The 22,187-nt window shown below is 34.7% G+C and overlaps 1 pseudogene across 1 annotated transcript; it reads right to left on the bottom strand.

Moving 5' to 3' along the window:
• Window positions 1-3,877: 3,877 nt before the first annotated feature.
• On the bottom strand, window positions 3,878-16,049 carry LOC146886940 (uncharacterized; annotated as a pseudogene). The gene is made up of 8 exons (XR_014994226.1): window positions 15,626-16,049; window positions 15,114-15,274; window positions 14,987-15,044; window positions 13,569-13,769; window positions 12,709-12,850; window positions 12,359-12,625; window positions 4,069-4,273; window positions 3,878-3,882 (listed from the first exon to the last, which is right to left on the bottom strand). The product of XR_014994226.1 is annotated as an uncharacterized LOC146886940 (transcript).
• Between the last annotated feature and the right edge of the window lie 6,138 nt (window positions 16,050-22,187).

The raw sequence follows: 22,187 nt of genomic DNA, 5'->3' as shown, positions 1-22,187 counted from the left end.
AAAGAAAAAGACCATATTCTACCTTAGGAAGAAAGAAGGAGCTAATGGATTATGTTCAGGAATGGTTGAGGAATAAAGTGTGTGGGTGAGTACCTCACCCACAAATTAATGGCAAAAGGAAAAATTGTTGATGAAAAAGTGTTGAAATAATTGCTTTCTAAAAAAAAGAGAGAGCAACAAAGCAATAAACGAAAAAGAGTTGTTTTTGAAATTATGCTCCATTATTCTTTCTATATTTTAATTTCAAAAACCCAAAAATCTTAAAATTTTTCCTACCTTTGCCTTAGCCCCATTATAACCTGTGAAAAGTCCTCATGATCTTTGAATGCATATTTTCTGAAAGTTTGTGAATATTAGAGTCTTGTTAAGTATTATGAGAGTTTACTTACATGAGTATTTTGAGTGAAAACACAAGCCAAAACACTTGAGAGAATTTTGGTGAGAAAATACACATTTAACTTGAGTGCTTTCTTTCATAATTGATTGTCTTGTGAATTCAAAAGATTAACTTATGTGTGAAAAATAGAACATTTCTGTTTGTATATACATGATAATTTGATCTCTAGAGTATTGATTTGTCTCCAGTGATGTTCATTCCTTTGATCCAATGTTGATGTGAAATAAAATACCTCAGATTAAATTTTGAAATTGTTTGATTTTGCCCAGGAGTGCAAAAGGATAAGTGTGTGGGTATGATGAGTACGTATTTTTGCCCTCATTTAATGTTTAATTCTGGGTATTTAATTGAATTTGTGTGCCTAAAGAGTGATTTAATTGATAATTTTGATAATTAGGTTGTTTGAGCTTGTGTGATAAAAATGTCTTAAAAAGTGATTTTTAGCTGCATAAATTATTTTTGGATATTTTAACGTTTGTTGATGCAGCTGAAGTTAAGTTTTAAGCTCATTTAGAGGTGTGGAAATAAATTGATTAAAGCTTCATGACACCTTAAAGATAAATCAAAGAATAAGAAATTATCAAAAGCACAAAAATTCAGGCCAAGCATTGCATGAAGACGACAAGAAAAACTTGGAAAAGTGAAGAAGTTTGGCTAAACCAAGAAGAGAGGAACAAAAAAATTGGACCTTGCGGTTTTCTTTATCTTTATGATAGAAGATAATTTGGGAAAATATATCTTTAGATATTTTATTTGATATTTTTAAATAATTATCTTATTTAATTATATCATAAAATATTAAAAGATAATAACTACCAAATTTGTTTAAATATGACAAGATCTTCTTGAATCTTTTTAGTTACACAACAAACAAATATATCTTGAAGATATTGGATTATTTAGAAGATAATTTAAGGAGATTGCAAAGGGTTGATTTGGAAAATTAATACAAATACTAATTGGTGATAATTTATCATATATCTTTAATTAATTAATTAATTTAATTATATTAGATATTGATATTATCAACCAATTATATTTGTCAAACAATCTATATCTCTCCAAATATTTTTAAATCTTTATCTTTATCTTTATTTTAAAAGATATTTGAGAGATTTTAGCAACAGAAAAGCCCAGTCCAATTCCTATATAAAGAGACCAAGGGAGAAGCAGAAAAAAAAACAAGCTCGGGACTTCGGAGTTTTGGAACCCTTAGGGGTGCCTAATTTTGTTTCCTTTCTCTCTCTTTTCTTCTCTCTATTCTTCTTTTGTATTCCATGGATTGCTAAACTTCTTAGGTTGATTCCATTGTAATTTCATTATGGATTTTGAGGTTAGAATGAATTAATTTCTTTGTTCTTTTTATTATTGTTGAGGTTTTAATTCATCTATGTCTTTTATCTTTGAATCTCGTAAAAAGTAATGATTTTAAATCTATATGCATGTTGATCATATGAGTTCAAGGGTTTTTAAATTTAATTGAGACTTTACTTTGATTTTATTTAGAAACTTTCATATGATTAAATGAGTTTTTACCAATAATTGAGACTTTACTTTGGTTAAAGGTATTTACTCTAACTACAATTAATTGAGACTTTACTTTGATTAGTTAAGCTTTTTATTTGGTGAGAAGATAAAAGAATAGACATGATTAGGCATAGTAAATTTGATTGAGACTGTACTTTGGTTGAATTTACTGTGGATAATCTAAAAGTTCTCACTTTTAATTGAGACTGTACTTTGGTTAAAAGTGAGAACGCCAACATATTAATTGAGACTTTACATTGATTAATTTGTAAATCTATAACAATAATTAATTGAGCAATAATCTTTAGATAACTGATGATGAATCTATTTTGAAAAAGCAATGGAATCAATCTATTTTCTTTACTATTATTTTTATTTCTTTTTATCTTTTAAATTTTATTTCTATCTTTGTTTATCTTAATCCCCTATATTTTTTTATAATTTTATTTGACTAACCCTTGTATAGTTTTATAAGAACTAACTTGTTAAAAATCAATTCCGTGTTCGTTGGGAGACGACTTTGGGTTACTTTACCCTTACTATTTTGTTGACTACTTTCTTAACAATACTGAAGTTGTTATAGATAAGTAGTATTAAATATGACTACTTTCTTACTATTTGGTATCGATGATTTAAGGAGGCTTGTTAGCTCTCCTAAATCGCTTCCGAAGCTGAAGAGAGAAACAGAGAAATCACCATTCCACAATTCAAGCATCAAGTAAAGGACAATTAAATTTAATTTAATTTCAGAAAATAAAAATAAAATAAAAAACCTGATTAAGATTGAGTATAGTGGATTCTCTTCTGTAATAATCATTCCTATCATTATGCAGAACCTAAAAATTACTACTCACAAATTACTAATAATATTGCAAATTCAAAATAAAAAAAAAAAATCCTACTCACTTGACATTCTGATGCTTTGAATCATAACGAAACCTTACTAGCCATGGGTAATGTTTCACTGGACGATTTTTTATCTAAAATCGCACCAAATAAATGAGAGCAAAGAAGCACGAGTTTTATGGTATACTAGATTGAAACTTTAAACACTAAAACACTATGCAATAATTTTTATGAATTTTTATAATACAAATTTAATATAGTTTAAAAGAAAATAAAAATTGTAACTCGATAAAAATTATGAAAAGGTATATAAAAACTGGTAGTTTTAATTTTTAAAATTCCTATTATACATGTAGTTTTAATTCCAAATGAAGAATAACATAAAGGTACCAAGGGAGTGGAGTAACTAATCATTGAAATTGGTTATTGCCGAATGCCCAACCATTAAAATTGGGTCCATTTTTTTGTACATGGGAATGAAACAAAAGAAGATTGTATCCCATCAAAATGGTTGCTAAACGGTTACATCAAAAGTGGGTCAATTATGTAGGCACACATTTTCCTAAAAGGAAAAGAAATGTCACCAGTATAAGTAGCCCTGGAGTTTTGCATAAACCACAATGAAAAACAAATTACATTGTGCCCATTAAATCTAAACTTGTGGTGCTTAATTTTCTGGAACAACAAAGAGAATAAATTTAATCTATATTACTAAAAGTTACCAAGGTTTTCCAAAATTAATACAAAATCAATATCAGCGTTAAGTGTTGCAACGGCTAGTGGTGCAAGGCACATTCTTCTTAAGATTCTCAAAACAAGATATATGGGCATGTTTATTAACGTTAATATTCCAACCTATAATCCAAATATAAATGAACGTATTAAACTTTTACTCCTCTAAATCTAAAATATGGGTTATTCAGGTTTCTTACATATATAAGATACAAAAGCATCATAACAGAGAGAAATATAACTTATAAATCACTACTAAATTTAACTCATAGAAGAATCCAAGAAAAGAAACTTTAATTTGGTGAACATTAAGAAGGAGCTTTCAAAATGGAGAGTAGAAAGAATAACAACCAATATAAGGTTTGGATCAAACTCTTACCCTGCATATAAAAAATATTAATTACATATATTATTTTTAAACAAGAAGTTGTGAAAGCTTATTAAATTGAAAATATTCTAAAATTCCAGTATACATGATCCAAGGTTCTACAATGAAAAACCTTTTCTTTTGTATTGCTAAGTACACAAGTTTCAAACTAACTAGCATAAAAACATAACAAACTTACCAAGACGAAAAGGAATGAGCTTTTGAAGAATCTTCCTTTCATTGATGCGCAGCACCAAAGAATGATACAGCTTCCTCTCTCTAGCTAAACTACACCTTTCCAATGCTTCAATATCATATTCCAGAGTAAATTCAAACCATAGAGACTCTCCCTCATGTTAGCAAGCGACAAAAAAGCATCACAAACCCTTTTAGGCAGCAAGGATGATGAGATGCCTCGAGCCAAGGGACCTACAACAAGAGCCATGGCTAGGAGAATACAAGAGGAATGAGCCTTAAATGCGCATGTAAGGCCCAAGATGAACTTCACATGGGCCAAGGAAGATATGAAGACCTAGCCTAGGACATTTTGCTTGTAAATACTAGATTAGGATTTTATTTTGGGCTTTGTATTTTGGGCCCAGTAGAATAGGGTTTTTTTTGGGCCATGTATTGGGCTTTAGAGGAAATTGGGCTTTAGAAGTAATTTTGGACCAAAAAGGGGAATTGGGCCAAATGGTCCAAGAGTAGTGTGTCTACTCTAGAAAAGCCTAGAAGCTTCTCAAACTTGCTCTCCAAGGATGAGAGTTAGCTTCCCATGGCAAGACAAGTGTGACTTGCTTAGGTGGCAAGCACACCTCTCACATGCTCTTTTTTGGCTCCAAAATTCAACTTTCTAGACTCCTTTTTCCTTCCACTTTTTGGAGACTCCTTGGTCTCATTTTAGCCTATAAATAGAAGGCTTAGGAGATGTATTTTTCAGCTTGAAATTGAGTAATGAATTGCTGCCCAAATTTGTGGACAAATCTCTTTTGAGCTCACCTTAGAGTAAACTCTTCTCTAGTTTACTCTAGTCTTCTTCCTTAGGAGTTGGCCTCACCTCTCTTAAGAATCCTTTCACCTACACCAAACCAAACACCTTAAGCTTCTTTCCTTCATGCTTTCGCATCCAACACCATCCATGGAGCCTCCATTCTTCATGCACGCTTCAATGGAGACAAGAAGAAGCCATCATATGGTATCATGAGCCTTGGTTTTAGTGAGTTAAGTGCTTCTTCTCCAATTTTCTTTCAATTTCGTGTTGTTCATCACTTCTCCTACTTGTCTTGCTGTTTTTGTTCATTTTATTTTGAGTATTAATTTCTTTTTCCTTTGGTTCATCTTCATTTGCTTCATCTTGAACCATCCTTGTGTGCTTTAGGTGTTCTATTTGGTTTCTACCGCTTACTTTTCATTTTAATTGAGTATTTGTTGTTTTTGTTCAGCTCATTCTCTTGATTCTTGAGTTTATTTTGATTTTAAGATCTATATGTTTTGTCTAGAGTCATGTTTAGTCCATATATGTCATTAATTCCTTGTTTAGCTTTTAATTTCTTTGAATTTGTTGGTGATGTGCTGCTGAATTTTTTTTTTCAGATTTGAGTGCAGTTTTTAATCCTTAAAAATTAACACTCTTTTCTCTCTTTGAGCCTTGAAAATGAACCTTCACATCTAGATAACCTTAGTTATCTTAATGTCTAGTGGGAATTTTCCTTGTGCTTGCTTAAAATCACCATAAACTACACTAAATTTCCTTTCAATTAATTGTGCTTTGGTGCTTTTTCATTTCTGTTTTTGAGTTCAGATTGCTATTTAGATCTTAGCAATGTCTTAGAGTCAATTTCCATTGTGTTTCATTGTGTTTCATGATCTTCTTTTGATTCCTTTAAGTTTCCTTCTCCTTTGTGCTTTTTGTTTCCATTAAAATGCAAATGATCAAGCATAGTGTGGTGGTGATTCTGTTTTGTGGTGGAAACTAGCTGCTGTAAGAGCTATAAAAAGAAAGAAAAAGAGCACAAAAAGAATACAAGCAAGTGCCAAAAAGAATCAAAAGAAAAGATCAAAAGAAATACACTAGAATTACTACCATCACTTGAGTTTGAGAGCATTATTTTGTTGCATTTTACTGCTGTTCCAGTTTCTGTCTGACTGCACACTGTTTGTATTTGATTTATCATAAACAATTGGCCGGTGAAAATCCAAATCTAATTTTTGCCTCTTTTAGCTAAGACATAGACGAAAAAGTGAAAAAAAAATCATTGAAAAATGTTGAGAAATGGAAAAATGGAAAATATCTAAAGCAGAGGCCTGAATTCACGTTTTTGGACTGGCAGTAATTGAAAAATCAAATTCAGTGCAGTTTTCTAGCTTATTTTGGTTGTTTTTCATCCATTCTAGTGCCATTCATTAGGTAATTCATTTGAGTGCTTATCTTGTTTCTTTACCTTATTTCTAGTTTGTCATTTCTTTGGTAATCCTTTGAGTTTGTCATGGCATTATTCACTTTTGGTTTAGCAATTATAATTTTGTGCTTTTCTTGCTTTATTTCTTGACCTCTTTTGGTTTGGTTTCTATATTTGGTGCATACTTCTTTTTGGAGGTGATCTAATTTTCCTAAGGTAGCATCCTAAGAGGTGGAGTACCTAGTCCCGAAAGAGAATCCTCTTTGGTGAGATCAAGAGGAAGTGCAAGAGTGAAACACTTGTGAGGACCAAGCCAAGACAAAGCCAAAAAGACCTTTTACATTTTGTGCACTTTGATTGTATTCAAATTGAGTTGTAAAATTGTAATGCTTTCCTTCTTGTGTTCATGGCCTAGTTAGGTGTCTTGGGGGAGTCTTAGGTACTCAATCCCATCTCCTAACTAGAACCTCTTCTATACATTAGTGAAGCGCTTTTAGTGGTGAAGTTTGAAGGTTCCAAGTGCCTTCTACTTCTACCAAAACTTAGGCCGCATATAGCTTATAATCTTTCTTGTTTTTAATTTTCTTGTTTGATAGTTTAGTTGTGTCAACTTAGTCTTTGAATTAATTTCATTTAAGAAGTTTTGTACAAAAGTTTCAAGTTCCCTTGGCTAGGAAAGACTTGGCATGTAAGCAATCCAAGTGATTCACCTCTCTTTCCTGGAGGAGAACTAAAAGCTTTTGCTATCTACTTCTTCTTTGAAATTTTCTTTTAAAGACCAAAGTCTTCTAAAAAAAAATGTCTCAACCTCCTTCTCAATGTATGAGTGCTTCAAATGAAGAAGAAATAAGTTTGAAACAAATTGCCTTTGATTTGAGAGCACTACTACGTTGGAAGGAAGATGAAATAATTGTAAGGGAAAGGGAAAAACAAGAAAGAGATAGGTTTCATCAACTTTTAGATGAAGAGAGGAAGGGAACAAGAAATATGGAAAGGTTGTATGAGAGGATGAGTAATAGGAGTCAACATTTGTACTCCCACACTCCAACACTAGTCACACACTATGAAGAAGATAATAGACTAGTTGACAACTTCTATCAACCTCCTCCTCCTCTAAGAAGAGAAAGAAGAGAGCCTAGGGAACCAAGAGCCATTAGAATAGACCTCCCTCATTTTTATGGGAAAGATGATGTTGAAGCTTATCTTGATTGGGAAATGAAGGTTGAGCAACTCTTTGCTTGCCATCAAATAAGTGAGGAGAGGAAAGTACCCTTAGCTACCCTTAGCTTCCAGGGCAATGCTATGTATGGGTGGACTGCCCTCGAAAGAGATAGGAGAATCAATCAAAGTCCCGAGGTCAAATATTGGAATGACCTCAAAGGAGCCCTTAGGAGAAGACATATTCCCTCCTATTATCATAGAGAGCTAATGGATAAGCTCCAAAGACTCCATCAAAATAAAATGAAAGTGGAAGAATATAGACAAAAGATGGAGTTATATATGATGAGGGCTGGGATTAGGGAGTCCGAAGATACCACCATTGCAAGGTTTCTTAGTGGCTTAAGTCTTGAGATAAGAGATAGAGTAGAATTGTTGCCCTACCAAGACTTAAATGACTTGGTTCAACTTCGCATAAAGGTAGAGCAACAAATTCTAAGGAAAAATTTTTGAAATGACTACTCTAACTCTTATACCAAGAAAGAATTCAAGAGGAAGGGTAACCAAGTCAAAGAGGAACCCTCCAAAAGTTTCAAGGAAAAGGAGAAACCAAGGGAAGGCACATCTTCACACACTCGCACTAGTGAAATAAAATGTTTCAAGTGTCTTGGTAGAGGTCATGTTGCATCTCAATGCCCCACTAAAAGGACCATGATCTTAAGGGGTGTTGACCACTATAGTAGCCAAGATGAGCAAGAAAGTGAGAGTGAGACTTCTAGTGAGGAGTCTAATGATGAGTCTAAGGAAATTGTCTATCCTTGTGAAGGAGATCTTCTAATGATTAGAAGACTTCTTAGCAACCAACCCATTCCAAAAGAGCCAACATAAAGAGAGAACATCTTTCATACAAGATGTAAAATTTTAGAAAACACTTGTTCTCTCATTGTTGATAGTGGTTCATGTTGCAATTGTTGTAGTACAAGGTTGGTTGATAAGTTGGCTTTGACTATCATTCCCCATCCAAAACCTTACAAATTGCATTGGCTTAATGAAAGTTGGGATTTGACAGTCCAACATCAAGTAAAGGTCAAGTTATCCATAGGGAAATATGAAGATAGTGTGCTATGTGATGTAGTACCTATGGAAGCTTGCCATGTTTTATTAGGAAGACCTTGGCAATTTGACAAGAAAACCATGCATAATGGTCTTACCAATGAAATCACCTTCACTCACAAGGATAGAAAATTTGTCTTGCATCCTTTATCACCATCCCAAGTGGTAGAGGATCAAATCCAAATGAGAAAGAAGTTGGAAAAGGAGAGAAAAGAGGATAAAAAAAAAGTCCTCCCTCTCTCCCAAAAAAGTAACTAAAGATGAATCTGAGGTGGGAGTGATTGGTGTTCCTTCTCCCAAGGTCATTAAACATGAGAACATTTTGACTGTAAAATCTTTCAACCAAGTTCTCAATGATGAACAACCTTCATGCCTCTTGTTGTGTAAAGGAACACTCACATGTACTGCCACAACTCTTGAGCTTAAGAATCTACCTCCTAAAATTGAAAATCTTTTGAAAGAGTTTGAGAATATACTCCCTAAGGAAGGGCCTATTGGGCTTCCTCCCTTTAGAGGAATTGAACATCAAATAGATTTAGTGCCTAGGGCTAGTCTACCAAATAGACCAACCTATAGGACAAATCCTCAAGAAACGAAAGAGATAGAGTCTCAAGTCCAAGAGTTGTTGGAGAAGGGTTGGGTTCAAAAGAGCCTTAGCCCTTGTGCTGTGCCTGTTTTGTTAGTACCTAAAAAGGATGGGAAATGGAGAATGTGTTGTGATTGTAGAGCCATAAATAACATCACCATTAAATATAGGCATCCAATCCCTAGGCTTGATGACATGCTTGATGAGTTGCATGGGTCCCTCATGTTTTCTAAAATTGATCTAAAGAGTGGTTATCACCAAATAAGAATCAAAGAAGGTGATGAGTGGAAAACCGCTTTTAAGACCAAATTTGGACTATATGAGTGGTTGGTGAGGCCCTTTGGGCTTACTAATGCACCTAGCACATTCATGAGGCTAATGAACCATGTCCTTAGAGAGTGCATAGGAAAGTTTGTGGTTGTCTATTTTGATGATATCTTGATTTATAACAAGATCTTACATGAGCATATAGACCATCTGAGGTCTGTCCTTACCATCCTTAGGGTAAATAGTTTGTTTGCTAATAAAGAGAAATGTACTTTCTGTGTAGATAGTGTAGTTTTCTTAGGTTTTGTTGTGAACAAAAATGGGGTCCATGTTGACCCTAAAAAAATAAAGGCCATCCAAGAATGACCTACTCCTAAACATGTTGGAGAGGTTAGGAGCTTCCATGGTTTGGCAAGCTTTTATAGGAGGTTTGTTCCTAACTTCTCTACTTTGGCTTCACCCCTCAATGAACTTGTCAAGAAAGATGTATCTTTTAATTAGGGTGAAAAACAAGAGTCTGATTTTCAACAACTCAAGGAAAATCTTACCAATGCACCCATTCTAGCTTTACCAAACTTTTCAAAAACCTTTGAGCCAGAGTGTGATGCATCCGGTGTAGGAATAGGTTTTGTGTTGTTGCAAGGAGGGCACCCAATTGCTTATTTCAGTGAAAAACTTCATGGTGCCTCCCTTAACTATCCCACCTATGATAAGGAATTGTATGCCTGAGTTAAGGCCCTTCAAACTTGGGAACACTACCTTGTGTCCAAAGAGTTTGTCATTCATAGTGACCATGAGTCGCTAAAGTATTTGAAGGGCCGACATAAGCTGAATAAAAGACATGCTAAGTGGATGGAATTCTTGGAACAATTTCCTTATGTGATAAAGTTCAAGCAGGGCAAAAGTAATGTGGTGGCTGATGCCTTGTCTAGAAGGCACACCTTGTTTTCAAATTTGGGAGCCCAAATTCTTGGATTTGATCACATTCCAGAAATGTATAATCAAGATTCTGAGTTTTCCTCTACTTATGTTGAATGTATGGAAAGAGCTCAAGGAGGTTTCTATGTGAATGAGGGGTATTTGTTTAAAGAAGGAAAAAATTGTATTCCCCAAGGTTCACAAAGAAAACTCCTTGTTCAAGAAACACATGAAGGGGGATTAATGGGTCTTTTTGGGGTCGAAAAAACCCTAGGTCTTTTAAAAGAGAAATTCTTTTGGCCCCGTATGAGGAAGGATGTCCAAAGGCATTGTAATAGATGTGTTTCATGCTTACAATCTAAGTCTAAAACAATGCCTCATGGATTATACACCCCCTTGCCTGTTGCTTCAGCCCCTTGGGAAGATATAAGTATGGATTTTGTCTTAGGACTCCCAAGAATACAAAGGGGTTTTGATTCCATTTTTGTAGTGGTAGATCGTTTTAGCAAAATGACACACTTTATACCCTGCCACAAAGTGGATGATGCTAGCAACATTGCTAGGCTTTTCTTTAGAGATGTGGTCAAGCTTCATGGTATACCCCGTACCATAGTTTCTGATAGAGACACCAAGTTCCTTAGCCACTTTTGGAAAACACTTTGGTCAAGGTTAGGAACTAAGCTTAATTTCTCTACTTCATGTCACCCACAAACTGATGGGCAAACTGAAGTTGTTAATAGGTCTCTGTTTACTATGTTAAGGGCAATTGTGAAAGGGAACCACAAATCTTGGGATGAATGCCTTCCCCATATTGAGTTTGCCTACAATAGAGTAGTTCATAGGACTAATATAATCTCTCCATTTGAAGCTGTTTATGGCTTTAATCCTCTCACTCCCATGGACTTGCTACCACTTCCTACATCTTTTAATTTTATTCATAAAGAAGGGGTGGCAAAATCTGATTTTGTTAAAAAAATGCATGAAAAGATTAAAAGACAAATCCAGCAACAAACAGAGAAGTATGCTAAGTACAACAATAAGGGGAAGAGGGAAATGATTTTTGAAGAAGGGGATTGGGTGTGGCTACACCTTAGAAAAGATAGATTTCCTAAGCAAAGGAAGTCTAAACTTATTCCTCGAGGTGATGGTCCCTTTAAAGTGCTGAAAAGAGTAAATGATAATGTGTATAGGCTAGAGTTGCTTGAAGGCTATGATGTGCATGCCACCTTTAATGTTGCTGACTTAATACCTTTTGCAGGTGGTACAAATGATGAGGCAGAGACTATAGATTTGAGGACAAATCCTTCTCAAGAGGGAGGGGATGATGAGATGCCTCGAGCCAAGGGACCTACAACAAGAGCCATGGCTAGGAGAACACAAGAGGAATGGGCCTTAAATGTGCATGCAAGGCCCAAGATGAACTTCACATGGGCCAAGGAAGATGTGAAGACCTAGCCTAGGACATTTTGATTGTAAATACTAGATTAGGATTTTATTTTGGGCTTTGTATTTTGGGCCCAGTAGAATAGGGTTTTCTTTGGGCCATGTATTGGGCTTTAGAGGAAATTGGGCTTTAGAAGTAATTTTGGACCAAAAAGGGGAATTGGGCCAAATGGGCCAAGAGTAGTGTGTCTACTCTAGAAAAGCTAGAAGCTTCTCAAACTTGCTCTCCAAGGATGAGAGTTAGCTTCAAAATTCAACTTTCTAGACTCCTTTTTCCCTCCACTTTTTGGAGATTCCTTGGTCTCATTTTAGCCTATAAATAGAAGGCTTAGGAGATGTATTTTTTAGCTTGAAATTGAGTAATGAATTGCTGCCCAAATTTGTGCACAAATCTCTTTTGAGCTCACCTTAGAGTAAACTCTTCTCTAGTTTACTCTAGTCTTCTTCCTTAGGAGTTGGCCTCACCTCTCTTAAGAATCCTTTCACCTACACCAAACCAAACACCTTAAGCTTCTTTCGTTCATGCTTCCGGATCCAACACCATTCATGGAGCCTCCATTCTTCATGCAAGCTTCAATGGAGACAAGAAGAAGCCATCAAAGGATTTCTTGCTCATATTAAATGCTTCGTTAGGGAAGATATTTCCATTCAGATGGGTAGTTCCACCATTCGATTCAGGATAATTCCCAACAACTGATACCGATCCAAAAGGAAACTCTTGCTCTATTGTGGCGGTCAAAAAAAGCTGAAGAACACCATTGAAGTACCAGCTTCATGTCTATGTTTACAATATCATAGGAATTGTCTTGATCGGTAAATTCATATCTATGAAGCAAAGCAGCATTACCCAATAGCCCATAAGTATTAAATACCTGTTATTAGGCAAGAGGAACTCTTAAGTATTAGAGTAACTTCGAGGGAATAATAAGAGGTTGCATCAAGAGTAGCATAGCACATTGAACATTTCAATTCGAAGTGTAAAGCATATTTGCAAAACTACGTACTATAGATAAGTATACACATCTATAGTACCTGATTCATAATAAGAGGACATAGTAGTGAAATGCACATCTTCTGCACCTATTTTATGATTGAATCTAGTGCAGAAGACAGTATACACATTATTAGATTGGGAAATCTTCAAATCTAGATCTTATACATAAACAGGAAAGCACGGACTCTTCAAAATAACAGTTGTGTCATGTAGCTTTTGAACATTTTAGAGTTACATTTTTATATTGTTTTACTTTTATTTTTAAACTTTTAAAGCAGAGGCAATGGGAATATCATAATAATTGGATGGGAACAACAACAATAACAAAAGTTTTGTGTGCATACAATGATTCGTTTACAAATACAACAATTCCATATTTCGAAATAATTTTTTACTATGCTAAAAGCATGTATTGTATTATAGTCCTGTCTGTTATCTATTTTCTTGCTTCATATCATATGTTGTATTTGTGTTTTCTAGCTCAAAAGACAATTTGTGCATATTACACACACGGTCAATCTCTTTGGAAAATTTGCTACAACCATTTACTTAAATTAAAAAGTAAAGCATCACAAATTCTGATGCACTACTGCAGTTCTCAAAATAGTATACAAGAAGGCACAATTTTCTTGACAGATCAAATTTATCAGCATTTGTTGAATTTGAAAAGCCTTAAAGCTAGATCTAGAAATTATCGCTTTTGTCTTAAAACCAGTCACAAATTTGAGTTACAGAGAAGTTAAAATGTAAGAAATGGAAAATAAAGGTGTACACTAAGACTACAAAAGAAAACCATGTTAATGGCCATAGGCTTTACTTACAAATCTGCCAAAGGAACCATGTCAAAACCATGGTAATCATCAATCTCAAAGGACCGTGAAGATATAAGACTTTTCGCTGCAAAGTATTGTTCTATGTCAAAGAATTTCGGGTTTAGCTTTAAAAGTGCTAAATCCAATAGGGGGAGAATATTCTCTTTCCAGTCCTCGTAAATCAGAGCCTTGTCTTCTTGCATTGTCTGCCTAAAATTGTAAGAGATCAGAAAGTTTTCATATGGTAAAGCACATAGTGTTATATTCCAAGATTCAAATCACTGGTATGATGCCAATGCAAAGGCTGAAAAGAACGACCATAAATTATCTTATAAGTTTTCAATGTGTTTAAAATCAACTTCTGCAATTAACTTATTTCCTATCTATCCTCATTACTTATGAGAAATTTATCCAAATAAGATCTTAATTACACATACACACAGACACCAAGGATGATTGAAACAATCATCATCTCTATTCAGCATCATAACCATAAGAATAAGAGCTTGTCCAGTAATCAATACCTACAATAAAACAGATTTTGATTGCAGAAGAAGCATGAATATCTTTAAGAGAAAGGGGAAGCACAACCAAATAGGGAACATAGAACAAAGGGAGCCATCTCTAAATGAAAATAATTCCCAGTTCAAAGAACTTCTCGAAGGCCACAACAGGAGAGGGCACAATATAATCAAGAATAATCAAAACAGAGAAAATACAGAACCAGCGGTATGATACCAACATAATTTTGGTCCCCCTGCAAAAATCATTATTAAAATGTAAATAAAAAGAAAACTTTAAAGATTTAGTAAATTTATAAAAATACATCATGAAGAAGATTCTATGGAAATAATGAATTGGAAAGGCTATTTCAAATTACCAAACAAACACTGTTTCAAATTGAAAACAACTTATTTAATTCCATATTTGCTAAGTGAATAATCTGTGTTGTGCTGTGTTGCTCTAATTCTGGCTTAACAAATGTTTTTATCAGTAAAAGTATAAAACCATTTTACCAACTTCGAAGTACTTCTAAAGTTGTCATTGGAATCTACAAACATAAAAGATGGATTAGTGTGAAAGACAAGAATGAAGGGTGCACTCGTAAAAGCATGCATCTTATGATTATGCAGGATAAATTATAGAGAAATTATGCAATTGCAAAAAGAGCATTAAGAACCTTAACGACAACTATCAATATTGTTCCAATACTTTTTGAAACTCTATCATGGATAAGAGTTTTTGCTTATTTGTGAATCATTTCATAAGTCTAATATTCTCATTCATTTTCTCTTACTTGCCATATGATGGAACATAGAAAACAATGCCATTAATCCCTCCAAATTGTTTGCTTTTGAAAGGCTTCGGTATAATCCTACAGATAAAGGTATAATGCAAATAATGATATATTAAAACTAGTTACATACTCTAATTTCAGTGGCCTCTTGATAAACATCAGCATTCTTACCCCTGACTTGTGATAAGCTGAAAAATAAGTATATGTCAGCATGGACTACAAACAAACGTCTTATAAAACTGAAGTAAGATTATTACCTGAAGGATGAATGACACCATTTCGCATATAAAATTTATTAAGAAACCAAAGGCACTAAAAACATTTAAAAGATCCTGCCAATGAAGAGTATGAAAAGTACTGTGTTGTGGACCCTGGCTCAGCAAAGTTTCTGTTTCATCATTTTCCTGAGTTAACTAACCTATCAAAATGAATGAAGAAACAAATGATTTTTCCTGAAAATTCTCGTGAACAAGAAATAACATCACAATTCCAACAAATTTTACATGACTGACTTGCACACATCATAAACATAGCAATATTAACACTAAGATAAATAAAATTCTTCTATCAAATTCTAAATGGTGAAATATTAACACTAAGATAACTAGAGAAATTCACCGCCTAAGAACGTCAATGTATGTGCAAACACAACAATGAATGAGTATGCAAGTGTGAAATTTCAATTTGGATTGTTGTGTGCACACTGACGAAAATTAGGTTTCAACATTCTCTTGTGTGAAAAATTAGATAAAAGTGTGAATAGCGGTACCATGACTGCAAGCAAATCGAAAGTGGAATGCTGGGAAATAATCGAAAGTGGAGGCTCCTAAAAGCTGCGAACAACTCCGATAGAGTGATAGAGTGACGGAACAGAGCGAACAACTCCGATGAGCGATAAGGCCACCTACGACGGAGTGATAGAGTGACAAAGAGGAGGTGACGGAACTAGATCACTAAGGGACTGATTCGCTACTCACACTACGACGGAGGCTATGACGGAGACTGAATCGCAATTAGCTACTAAGGCCACGACGGAGACGGCGTGACAGAAAGGCTACGACGGAGCTGAATCGCAGAGCGGAAATGATTTGGGGAAAAACATAGATTTTCCGAAGCGACAATATTTTGCGACTGAGGAGACTTAGCTTTTCTGATCTGGGAAGGAACGTGTAGTGAAAAGTCTACTTAATCTGTGGAGGTTATTAACCTCTTAAAAATAAATAAAAAACCTCCTCTATTATTAGCTTTCATAGAACTCATCAGAATTAACTTATATCATGATTATCTTTGGAGAGTTTTTGTAACCTCCCCAAAATGACCTCTATTAAATAATTACAAAATGACCTCTATTAAATAACTATTTTTTGTAGTGTGTTAAATAAAAACTTAAGATTTAGTTACACCTTAACTCCTTTTGATGTAAATTATGTATGACATTATTTCTCGATTTTAAAATAAAACAAAATCAGGTTTTCATAAATTTTCGTTTCTAGAATATAAATTTCGAATATGAACAAGTTATCAGACTAATGAATGAACAAAGTTCTAATTTTAAATATGAAAAGTCTAATGAAAAATATGAAATATGAAATCGAATTTATTTAATTTTAAAACATAATTTCATAATCATAAACAATATTAAAACCAGTGTGTTAACAAAACTGAATAAAAACTAAAAATATTTTGTGAAGATGCATAAACAATATATTTATAAAGATTTTTTAAATACCTGCTTATATAGGTTTTAATAATAATAATTTATTTTTTTAATCACTAAGACCATCTTATATTAAAAAAAGGAAAACAGGTTTACTTCAAAACTTAAAATAAAAGGATTTGATAAAAGATTTATTTACCAAATAAATAATTAATTAATAAGTAAATAGTAATAATTTGAAGTAGTGATATTTTTGGAACACACTCTATCCCTCTCTCTCTTCCTTCCTATGTGTCTTGGTTTCAGCCATAACCTACACCTTTTCAAACCTCTTCATGACAAAATTAATTAACCATATACTCTAACCCTTCCATGAAAGGATAAATAAGGAAAAACCAATGCCAATTCAAATAATAATGCACTACATAATTACAGATTACATTGAAATTTTTGATGTTTTGAATGCATGGAAACAGTGTGCCAACATGTGGTTCTTATTTCCTACTCATCCACGCATTTTTGAATCAAAGATAAGGAAAACATTTCACACCCCTCCCTCTTTCTTATCTCCATCATATATTCCTATTCTACGCAGTAACCACAAAAGAATCTCAAATTTTCATTATTTACTACAGGAAAACTTAAAGCACAACGTTTTCATACCTCTTTAGAAGATACAGTATGTTCTATGGCCTCTTAGATGCTGAACTCTTACAACGCTCCAAATATGTACGAGAATTTTATAATTCATGTACCTGTAAAACAGAATTTACCCATATATCTATTATTTTAAGAAATAAAGAGGGTGTAGTGTAGGTTACTTACTAGCTTACAAATTATGTAAAAAAAGATACACATTTGGGATTGTGTTTTCAGTGGTATACAGAGCACAAATCCTTTGAAACTGAGATAATAAAATTAATTTTTTATTAAAAAGGTAAATAGAAAACATAGAATAAAGGAAAGACAAAACAAATTAAATTAATTATAGTGTGAATCTAATTTTCTGATATAAAACTATTTATGTACATGCAAGAACGATAGTAGTATATAATTATGAAAATTGATACAAGACCAAGCATGCTAACAGTGAGCTTCCCAATTACGGTGCAGACATGCATTTTTTCTCCTTTTGCATAATAAATTTTAAATTGCCATTGGTATTGGAAGAAGCTCGGAATAATCTTGCAATATTGTGGTTGTTTAGTGTTTTGGTCTTCTCAGTTATTGCAGTAACATAGTTTCCTGAAGTGAGATGAATGCTTCCTCAAAGGACTTTCATTATATGCCGCATGTATCAAGAATTCGAATTTGAAAGACCATAGAAATTGAAGAATATAAAACTGCTAAAAATTTGCATCACTTTGAAAAAAAAACTCATTGCACAACAGAGAAGATTGGTGACAGTTGACATAAATCCAGTTAGTATCCATAGATAGGTTAAGCATGTATACTAAATCTTCCCAAACTTAGGTATTATTTCATTCTCTTCAGGCATAGAATTACGAAAATATATCCAAACTTAAATTTGAACCAATCTAAAACATGTAAACAAAATAAAGAAGGAAAGATTTGGAAGCCAATTAGCATCTTTTACCTCCAATATACTAAAAAACATTAAGTTTAAGATTTTTTTCCATAAAAAACCATAAAATAAATAAGCACACCATTTGTCCTGATGACAAATCAGTAAAATTCATAAAACCTACATTGCCTGCAGAAAAGAAACAAACACAGAGGGAAGAGAATATCTTATATGTGGACTTTGCTAGTTATGAGAAGAACTTAAATGCAAGATAAGTCAATAGAAAAGAACAGATTTCAAGAACTATTCCAAATATGCAAATTTTTAATTAAGATTTAGAGACGGATAAGACTATACTCATAGCTTAGTCCCAATCCCTTTCCCAATTGGTACACATCTAGCCCGACAAACAGGAGTTCCACCTTTTGTTAATGAATCTGAACAGCAGGAGGATAACCAATCCACAAAACATTACTTGGTTGACCATTCTCAAGGTAAAACATGTTTTTGTGAAGCCAGTCATCTCCAAAAGAAAGTCTCAGTCCATTTAGTTTTGTCTCTACTTCAATGAATCTCCAGTTGTTCATGACGAAAACATAACCCAAAGAAGGGTTTTTGTAATTTTTGGAGTTGGCTTCCAAACTGCTCTCTAAAAGCTCTATCATCCTGTAAATACACACAGGTGAAATCATTGTATCTAAACCTAGTCCTAGATTATTCTCCTTACTTTGGTCTAGAGATTTAATGTAGTACATCACATCAAGCTTATTACCATTTTTGGACTTAGCGTCCAAACTACTCACTAACAGAATTCTAACTTTGGCTATGTACACAGATGATGTAATATTTCCCTCCTTTAAATCTTGGCTAAGTTTACTAATTTCCCTATTTCTGTAAACCAAATAAATATAGTACATCACTTCAAGGGTAATAGAATGAATCCCACCACTGAGTGATACATCTTCCAAAGCCTCGTAAATGGACAATCTCTGCCTTATCAACTGCACTACAATATTTGTGAATGTACATGATTCAAACTTGTTCCTGCAGAACAAATAAGATAAGTTAGGCACAAGTGTCACCTTACCAAGTAGTCCGCTATCTCCGAATTCTGATCGACACATGTCAGCTTGAACCCAGGAGGGGTTACCTGCAGAAGAATCTCTGAAGCTCAAGTAAGTCAAAGTTCTCCGAGAGTCAAATCAGTGATTAATGAATGTGTACCTTTAAATGATGGGGTCCACGTGTATTTATAGAGAATTAATGACGTTTGACCTCTGCAGCATCATCCACCTTCCTCTCCTCCTCTGACGCCTTCTCTTCCACCTCCTCATCATCCCCCTCGTCCTCCTTCACCAACTTTCCGTCAACTACGTCCTTATTCATAATATATTATCAATCTATTTGTTTGTAATTGAGAAATATTTTATTTTCTAAACTAAACTCAATCATCTCCATTATTCGACAACTAATTTTAAATGTTACAATTAGGAATGTAAAAAAAATTCCTACTCGCGGATATTGTAACGTCCCATTTAATTGATATGCGTAATTAAAGGAAACGCCACACGTAAAATAGTATAACAACGCAGTCCTGGGGTCCTTAACGCCACCCCTACAAACTAGGCACACCACGGTGCCAACAGAAACAATTGAAAAGTCTAACAAACGAAGTGCAGTAATAAATCATGGAGCAATACATGGGACAAAGCCCTAGAGAAATTAAGATCCAATCCATGCAGATTATGCAACGGAACCATCACCTCCCTGTTGCCCGCGGGTGTTCCTTGCATCTGCTCACACCAACAAGTTGATGATCATCTCAAAAGAGAGTACCACACAACAGAACATACCACAAAGAAAGTAGGGTAAGCTAAAGCACAAAAGAATTCATCCATACAATTCGATATATATATATATATATATATATATATATATATATATATATATATATATATATATATATATATATATATATATATATATATATATTCACCTTACCATACTCACATATCAACCAAGCATGCTATGACTTCTCAAACAATACACTAAGACACGACTCGACTCATTCGGATACATATATCTTGGTCGGATTCAACGGATGCTCACACTTGTGGTGGATACCTCTGCTCACCCCCGAGTTGCTCACCCCCGAGCTATGTGTTACAAGTGTTACAATGAATCAATTTCCCTCACCACAAGGTTAACCCTTAATGAATTTCAGGCCTCGTGCTACTCTCACCACAGAAGTCAGTCCACTCTAGATGAGACTAACTGACTCCTTAGAGTGTCAGGATGCAACCTTACCTTGAATCCTTACTTAGTTATACAGATGGGGCACCACCATGGACACCCACTAATAGGGGCCATGGAATTACGTCCCGACCACTGAAGTGCGACCCTGAAAGTCTCACCTAGAGACCCCAAGGATTTACGCACTGACACGGACTAAGCATGCTTAACCAATCAAGAAGAAATTCATCATACAGATTAATACATACACCTCGTATTCTAGTTATTCATAATCCATCCCTTTCCTTTTCCCGGTGAACACATACCAGTTCATCATTCTCATCCAACATAGTGGAATTTCATCTCATGCCAAAGCCATGTCAATTCAATACCAACCACCTCATTCCTTTCATATGCGAAGGTTCACACCCAAATCCATCATTCATAATTCATGGTTCACATCACTCATGCATATTGATTTGTCTCATGCATTTAAAAGAATAGTCAACACCCAAACAAGCATAAACCGATTCAGAATTTAAGAAATGACCACATAAACGCACTGTCTCACCCAGCCCCTCGCTCAAGTCAAAGGGCCTCGCTCAAGCGAGAGGCTCTCGCTCAGGCGAGCCCCCTTCGCTTAGGCGAGGGCTCGAAAAAGGAAGTAGGAGCTCACGCGGGATCTCGCTTAGGCGAGACCCCTCTCGCCTTAGCGACTCTTTCGCGCAAAAGGTTCTGGGCGAGTCCCTGTCCATCTCGCCTAGGCGAGACTGGCTCGCTTAGGCAAGATTATCAGGTCTCACCACTGTCTTCCTTCAACAGCCACACACACCAGTCCAAACAACAGATTCATGCATTCCAAACCAACATAGCATCACACCAACCACACAAAATTGAAACAACAGTCAAACAACATGGAAAACGGAATATATGAGAAAGGCCTTAGCTTCCCTACCTAGAAAAAGGCCAACAGCTAGGTTCCTGGTGGGAACAGGTAAACACAGCAGCTCCCAAGGCGACTTAGTGAACGACTCTAGACAGGACTCGAAGCAACTGAGCTAAAAACAAGAAGGTGTGGGATGAGATGCAACTTACATGGAAAGAAACTGGCTCGAACAAGAGTGACAGAGCTTCAAGGATGAACCCTAGCGGAGTGACGGTTGTGGCTCTAAGCACCAAGGAAGTGGGTTCTGAAAGTGCACAATGAAACAACTAGGGCAGACTTGGGTGATTTTATCCTTTGGGCTAGCCCCCTAGGCTCAACAACTTAAAGGCAACCCTTAAAATTTTAGGGCAGAAAATTGGGCTTTACAGATATCTGTGGATAAAACCCGCAAATAATTTATGAAAATGATGTATTTTATTTTATTTTATTTGCATTTATGATTAAATATTTTACTTTTTAAATAATTTTGTAAATACCCGCGGATATGAAAAAAATAGGTGAGTACCTACATAATGGATAACCGACGGATATGGGTACGGGTACGGGGCAAATATTTATCCAGCGGGTAGGGTATGAGTAGAGATGACAAATAAACCCGCCCTCGTGGGTATTGCCCGAACCCATCCCCGTTTTGACGGGGAATCCCTGCATTGACTGGGTATGGGTATGGGTGTGGGGAATCCCCGACTTTTTTAATTGGGTATGGGGATGGGTATGTGGATGGGTATAGGGATGTACATATCCCCGCCATAATACTCGTCCCCGTTTAAATTATTAAAATATTCACAATTAATTAAGTAACCATATATATATATATATATATATATATAATTTTTTTATTTCTTCTAATTATTTGGTTTATCATGAAACTCATTTGCATCTTAATTATATTTTTCATGTTATCATAACCTTTATGTAAATTATGTTAAAAAGATGTATGTCAATTAAAAAATTTTTATGTCTCACATTTG

This window comes from Vigna unguiculata, chromosome 4, assembly GCF_037176805.1.
Source record: "Vigna unguiculata cultivar grain cowpea cultivar isolate G323 ecotype 2 chromosome 4, ASM3717680v1, whole genome shotgun sequence".
NCBI lineage: Eukaryota > Viridiplantae > Streptophyta > Magnoliopsida > Fabales > Fabaceae > Vigna > Vigna unguiculata.
The sequence above is the reverse complement of the archived record's forward strand: the minus strand, read 5'-3'. Positions and strand labels throughout refer to the sequence as shown.